Source organism: Daphnia magna, linkage group LG7 (genome assembly GCF_020631705.1).
Source record: "Daphnia magna isolate NIES linkage group LG7, ASM2063170v1.1, whole genome shotgun sequence".
Taxonomy (NCBI): Eukaryota; Metazoa; Arthropoda; class Branchiopoda; order Diplostraca; family Daphniidae; genus Daphnia; species Daphnia magna.
Window position 1 is genome coordinate 3,451,988 of NC_059188.1, and position 7,478 is coordinate 3,459,465.

Genomic DNA, 7,478 nt, shown 5'->3' on the forward strand with positions numbered 1-7,478 from the left:
CATTCGTCTAATTTTTTTTTCTTATTTAGTTCTTTGAAGCATTTTTTTATCCAAGCTTTTCCCGTGCTCTAGCACTGCTACCAGTACCACTAAGGTCAATCCTATTCTTCAATTTTTATCGAACATCTCTTTCTAGGGTGTCAGTTACGATTGTCGCGTGTGTGACGTTTATTACCACACCTCAATGTCTTCCTCGATAGTGGTCTAACATTTCCAGGAATTTGATATTCGGATCCACTAAAGCAGCAAAGGCATCGGTATTGTTAATGGTAGTTAAAGCAATGATAAATTCGCATGATTGACTGACATTGATTCATGTGATCTTTGACTGTGAAGGTTTCTTTAATTTTATAAAATACTGTGATCTAAGGAAAAATAGGTTTATTTTTTATTTTTTGCACGAACTTTTATTGGAAAAAAGCTTAGTTATTACATCCAGTGGTGTAGTTAGTGAAGGCAGATCGCTTCATGCTGAAGGTAGAAAACAATCATCGTTGAAAACATCGTGATTGCAAGGGAAAATCCCACACAGCTTGAATCCATCAATATTATGGAAATAAATAAAAACCAATGGCTGTTTTCAAACACAGGCTAGTAGACGACGTTAGACATGAAAACGGTAAAATGGTGTTCGTGAAGCACAATAAACAGTCATAGTTCGATAATCCCCAGACGAGGCACACCAGTCACTCCTCTTTACGCTTGGCGGACACCACCCAAGTTCTGTAGTAAAGTAAATCTTGTTGGGACATCCATCCGGTGCCAGTAGATCTTCCTACGCAACCTAAAGGTCCTCCATAAAGAAACCGTGAATTGTCTCTTTGTTGCGGGCATAGGAAAGAGGAGGAATTAAATTCCCGAATGCAATTACTGCCAGCATGAGCGTAACTAAAGTACCCCTTTCACCACGCGTCATGGATTCTACAGTTTTGCTATTTTTGGTAGCAACTACGTTGCCTGGCTTATGACATGTGGTGAGACTTATGTAAACAATTAATGAATTCATATTTAAAATCACTGTTCCACGTTTTAAAATAACACCAAAATTGTAATGGCAGTAGGCTTGAAAAATGGCACAAAGTTTATAAAAAACAATGCAACGGCGTGTAGATTAAATGCAGTAGCTATTGCGTAGCTTTTAGATTGAACAGTCCTTATAGACAACGAGATGCCTGCTTAAGTCTAGGTAAGATAAGGGTATAATAAACGTAGCATAATATACCTACGGCATATAAACTGATTTCAACGTACCTTTTTCTCAAAGTTTGGTACATCTCAATTCATAATTTGGTGCAACCTGATATCGCAGCTTTCCGAGCTCTAAACTAGTTAAACTATATTACATTTTCTGGGCACTGATGATACATCTTTTGTGAGTTTCCTCTTGTTCCACAATGAATACCTTGGTTGCTGGATTACTGCCAATTCTTAGTTGTTCATCTTTTTACCCTGATAACAAACCTAAATTACTTAGCTGCTGAAACACTGAAACTTTCAGCAATTAACCCCCTTTTTTCCCAATTATGACCCTTTACCACTTAAAACCAATTTTGCAGCTTCCTGCATTAATGTAAGGATACTATATTCGTTGATACTGTGTTTCCATTTTGAGGCATCACTAATGAATTGAATGCTGTAAATTAAAATTCACATAACCTTTTAGAAAACAAATCTTTTGATATTTCGCTGTACTCGAGCATTTACATGTTTACATATTGTAGAAATGAAGCATTACATTCGCAGTAGAAACAAAGCATTTCATTTGCTGTACACTAGGGTCGTCATCAAATTGGATTGTTTAATATTGTTTAAAAACGCAAGGGAAAAACCAATTACAGAAAATTATAGAAAAATGAATTTCGAATCGTTTTGAACAGACTTTATTAATCACATATAGCGTTGTAGGGGTAAAAAACGTTCAAAATAAAAACCATTTTTTTTTTTACATCTTGTAATGTTTTAATTTTTTTTTACTTATTAGCCCTTATACGAGACAACAATAGAACAGTCAACTAGAAAGAAACCTTTCTAAGTAAGTCTTAAAGAATAGATCCAATAAGATACCTTTTTAATCTGGTTAGATATTTTCCCATGCCTTAATGTGTTTTAGTAATAAAATAATCAAACCAGTGTATTTGTGTAACTTGTCTTATCTGCTTGAATGTGTCTAGCGGTATCTATAAGCACAAAGAATGAAATCCCCTGAATTTCTTAGGGTCCCTGAGACGGCTAAATGGAAAAAGATAGCGAGGGATTTCTTTATCAGGTGGAACTTTGCACTTGCAAATTGCGATTGATGGCAAGCATGTAAGTATTCGATGTCCTGGAAATTCAGGTATGCATCCCATTCTTCATATCACAAAAATTCACTGCCAAATTAAATGATCTTGTTTTCGTTACGTATAGGATCGGTATAATACAACTACAAAGCCTTTTTTAGCATTGTTCTCATGGACATCTGTGATGCGAAATATCACTTCACTCTCTATGACATTGGCGCATATGGGAGGGAGTGTGATGAGAACGTCTAAAACACATCACACATATCCAAATCCTTGGATACCAATTTAATTGGCTTTCCACCCGACTGCAGTGTGCCATTCACGGTAGATGGAGACTATCCTGGAATGCCTTGCGTCGTTGATGCTGATGACGATTCCCTCTCAAACGGTACATGCTCAAGCCGTATCCAGGCCGTAAAACTGGAAACATGCCCCGGGATCAGGTTGTCTTCAATTACAGGTATATTAATGCATATTCAAGCTAACCATTATCGTCATTATAATACTAATCATTGTCTTTATTACAGACTGTCAAGAGCCCGAAGAAAAATATAAAATGTCTTTGGCATTATGTCCGCTCGATTTCAGCTCTTGAAAAGTATCTCTGCCGATCCCAAAAACGTCAACCATTTCGTTAAAGCCGGTCTAGCCCTTCACAACTTTCTTATCACGCAAGATAAAAACTATTCAGACGCTGATTTTACCGATCGTTACCTACCCAGTGGAGTGGTGCAGCCCGGCCAGTGGCGTCGAGAGTTAAAGAAACGAACCACTTGTTTCACAAAGTTGGCCACAAGGATTGGAAATAATAATCGATTTGAAGCCAAGAAATTGAGAGAGACATTCAAAACGTATTTTCATAATGAGGGTCACGTTGATTGGCAAGATGCAATTGTTGATTATGATGGCCACATTTGAATAAAAAATAAGAAGTCAGCGAAGAAGTAAGCTTCATTGATTCTTTGTTAAATATTTATTTATGGTTTCTTGAAAATTCTATTTATGTTTCTCTAGCATCAACTAGTGCCGCTTCCTTCAAGAACAAGATATGTTTCAGAGAACGACTTCCTAATTTTGGAAGATGAATTACAGCGCATTTTGCTTATTGGAAATATAAATGCAGGTGAGGTATTCACTGGAATTATTGTTGCATTCTTGGTCGTCGGCGCAGTCGGACATGTTGGTCATCCACGGCCGAGCTTGTCCTACTACAAAAGAAGTACATTGATTCCATGAACGTATGGAACAGGGTTGGACATGGACGCCAGATGCGCGATCCAGAGTTGAAGTGTTTTCTAATCGTTCATCGCTGATAAGATTTTCGCTTAGATTCGTAGAATGGATGATATAAAAAATATCATTTTACGTAGTCAGTCAATAATAGTCAGATCATTAAAATGGACTGACGATGGAAGCCGCAGCAGCAGTAGATGGAGCGGAATGCTAATTCTTGACTGCGAAAAACGAGAAAGACGGTAGAACGGGCAGAACAAAAAAACAACATCTTCACATCGTCACACCAACGTGTGTTTGATGCTGGTTGATGGCTCTAACACACCTGTTGGCCCATTTTGCACACGAGTTTGTACGGGTATGCAGACAGAAGGACACCTCAGAATTCGACCCCTCTAACCTTATTTTCTCTGAAATGACACCCTTTTCTATTCGATGCATAATAAAAAGCGACAAGATGACCTTGGTAGGGAAATAACTGATCAAAAGGGTCAATCGACAAAACTTTCGACACAGTCACGTAACGTTCCGCGTCGAAAATCGCTGAGTTGTTGTGGAAGCGTGACGTAATTTGCTCTGAAAGAGATACGGTGTGCGAGCGAGTTTCATTTATTTTGAACGAGAGATGACAAAGAATGTTGAAATAGTGGAATGAAATCAACCACTGTCGTTTATCGCCATTCGACTCGTGAAATTCCTTAGCATCCGCTGCAAATTGCACGTCTTTCAGGATTATCTTCTTTTGTACTATATTTCTACATTAGGAATGATGACACCAAATAGGATTGATCATGATTATTAAACTTAATACTTACTATTACGTATTAAACTAGTTCACAATTAATTCACTTTTTTCTAATTCTGCCAATAAAGATTTTCCATTCCCATTCTGATGGCATCCCGAGAGTCTTCATCAGGAAGGTCAGCTACTCGAATGGCAAAGTTTTGACAAAAACATGTCCAGTCGTGCTGGATTTGATTAATGATTGGGCTAGAAATCGGCATGCTTCGGCTAACTTCGGGCTTGGATTTTGCAATTTCTTTCAATGACGAAAGAATAAAACCAAATTCAGATTCAATGTTGTCGTTCGTTGCATGCCTCTATCCTATGTTATGCCAGAAAGATTAAATTATTACTATGTGGTTAGTGAATAATATGTTTCTTTTAGTGGCACCTCTTTTGCCTGGAGTTGGTCTGGGTGTCCATAGAGATTTAAACAAATGAAACTTATTTTTCTTCTCCGAGTTTTTCTCACTACTCCGACTAGTCTCCAAATCCTTTGATGAATTGCTTGTGTTTCCATCGTCTTCATAAATTGTAATAAGATCCGAATGTAGATCGAAAGACGTGTTATCAATAATATTTTGAAGACCTTCGTCAATGTCATCACTATCTGTTTTAATTGACAATAAATTGTTAATAACTGTAAACCAGGCAAATCAATAATATTGAGTTGTTACTATCATCATAAAAAAGTCCTTTCTCAATTAAATCAATGCGTTTTTGCGAACGACGGTTCTGTGGGTTTTCTTAAATCATGTCTTCGTTCTCATTACCTTCTTTTCCCGACCCTTCAGCACCATCGGTTGAACTTATTGAAATGTCACCAAACCTTCTTTTTAAAAAAGGGATTATTATAACATTTTGATATTAAAGATAATTCTATTAATTTTACTCAGGCTCAGGAAAAAGTGTGGAATCAAAAAGGATATTTGATTGTAAAACAAACACACCTTGGATTTCTTACTATCGTCAGTTCCAGTACCAGATGGATCATCCTGATTGGCTACCTTACATGCCTTCTTGAATTGGTCTTTTAAATATGTCCAACGATCTTTAACATCAAGCGGGGCTATAAATGAGACAAAAGGAATATTAGTATGGAGATCTTTTTAAATGTACGAATGTATTTTCTTACAGCAGCCTTCGAATTGCTTTGCAATAGATACCCGGGCCTTGGCTTGCACATCTCCTTTCTTGTAGGCTTTCATGGTGGTTTTGTACAGCACTGGATACTGTTCGACTTCTTAAATCAACAGTTATGTGCCTTCTTTTTACCACTTAAAAACGCTATTCCTACTAAAAGAGAGTTAAAAATGAGTGACAAGTTATTTTTTAATGAGTTTTAATGACTAAAAATACAACACAAACCTTTTGGGCATCTTGTTGGGACACCTTTCCTTGGCATCGGTCATTCTTATCAAAATTTTCACTCATAACAACACTTAACAAATGTCAAAACAAAACTGAAGCAATTTTAAAGTTAGTTTTTTGTTGCGCTACTAGGATAAAATGAAATAATACGCGTCAAAATAAAAAATTCTGATTGGTCGGACAGAAATCCGGTCTCATAAATCCGTGTAAAAAAATCTGGACTCCGGAAAATTTAGAAACAATTCTAATTTTGAAAGGCAGATTTCTGAGACCGGATTCCTGACTATTTGGAGAAAAAATCCGAAAAAAAATCCAGAATCCGGAAAAAAAGTGTAGTCTGATTGGTCCTTAAAATGGTTATTGTAGTGGACCACTGGTGTCTTGAAAAAGAAAAACTGAAATTCGATTGGTCTCGATCTAGCGGATGTTTCTGATGGGTCTGCACATGGATTTACTAAGTTTGTTCTTTCAAGGCTGGAAAATTACGGAATTCCTTCCGCACGATTTTTTGGATTTTCAGCCGATACATGAAATGTGAATTTGAATTTTTGAAGAATCAAATCAGTCTCAATATTGTTGATAGTCCGCTTCCTTAGGCTCATAACAGTCAAATGTACAGTATCCTGCACAAAAATCCGAACACCGATTTAATTTTTTAAAGCCCCCTTTTGGCGGGGTAGTGGGTTTTTTGTTTGTTTTTCTTTAAGGGGGAGGGTAGACGGGGTGATGGACACGACAGGGTAGGGTTGGGTAAGTCTAGACATTAAAAAAAGGTGCCTTAAGGTATTACGCTTTAAGGCAAGTTACAGGTCGGGACATTTTTGCAACCCCCAGGGTGGTGTGTTTTTTTAAACGACAGTTGGAAATTTAGGGCTTGGGCTTGGTAATGTTGCTTACCGAAACAATTTAGCTTATGTTCCAGCTGCCTGTAAATATTTATGTCGCTGTAAATGGCGTAGGTGTAGCGTTTCTGAATGTGATGCTGGAGATCGATGTTCGATTCCAGATGAGGTGATGAGTTAATATGGTTAACTTTCGAGAAATTCTCGTTTATATATAAAACAAATTTTCATCGAGAAATATGTGCTTTTTTGTTTATTAAATAATTATTAAAAATAATAATCTCCTTCGTTCTAGAGAAATTAATTTTCCCAGCAAATTCGAATGAAGAATATTATAACGATACCAAATCTTTTGCAATGCCTTATTGGGAATCGATCATTAATCTACGGCGTCGCAATAAGAGGCTCTACACATATGCCATCGGTATCGACATAATTGTGCACTTTATTTGGGTAAGGAGTATTACACAGCCTAAGTCCAACATTTCCAACTGTCGTTTAAAAAAAACACACCACCCTGGGGGTTGCAAAAATGTCCCGACCTGTTACTTGCCTCAAAGCGTAATACCTTAAGGCATAAAAAAAATGTCTAGACTTACCCAACCCTGCCCTATGTGTCCATCACCCCGTCTACCCTCCCTCTTAAAGAAAAACAAACAAAAAACCCTTTACCCCGCCAATAGGTGGTTTTAAAAAATTAAATCGGTGTTCGTATTTTTGTGCAGGATACTGTACTGCACCTAATGTACAAACTACGCCTAAAAGGCCTCACCTGCGGAACTTGTTGTTCTTTATGCTATTCCTGCCCATTTTATCAACGGTGTGACCGACGAGGATGGATCTGGCAAATAGAGACAAGCACACAGACAGAGCAAAAGCCAGGTGGGACGCGCTGCAAGAATTAAACAGAAAACTAGCGCTGACCTCAACACCATAGTAGAAAGCTAGAGACAGAGAATTAGAAGA

The 7,478-nt window shown here is 37.4% G+C and overlaps 1 long non-coding RNA gene across 1 annotated transcript; it reads right to left on the reverse strand.

The window, feature by feature from the left end:
* Positions 1-4,703: 4,703 nt before the first annotated feature.
* LOC116926627 lies at positions 4,704-6,259 on the reverse strand. The gene is made up of 3 exons (XR_006648915.1): positions 5,435-6,259; positions 5,250-5,368; positions 4,704-5,131 (listed from the first exon to the last, which is right to left on the reverse strand). It is a non-coding gene; the product is annotated as an uncharacterized LOC116926627 (long non-coding RNA).
* Positions 6,260-7,478: the final 1,219 nt, after the last annotated feature.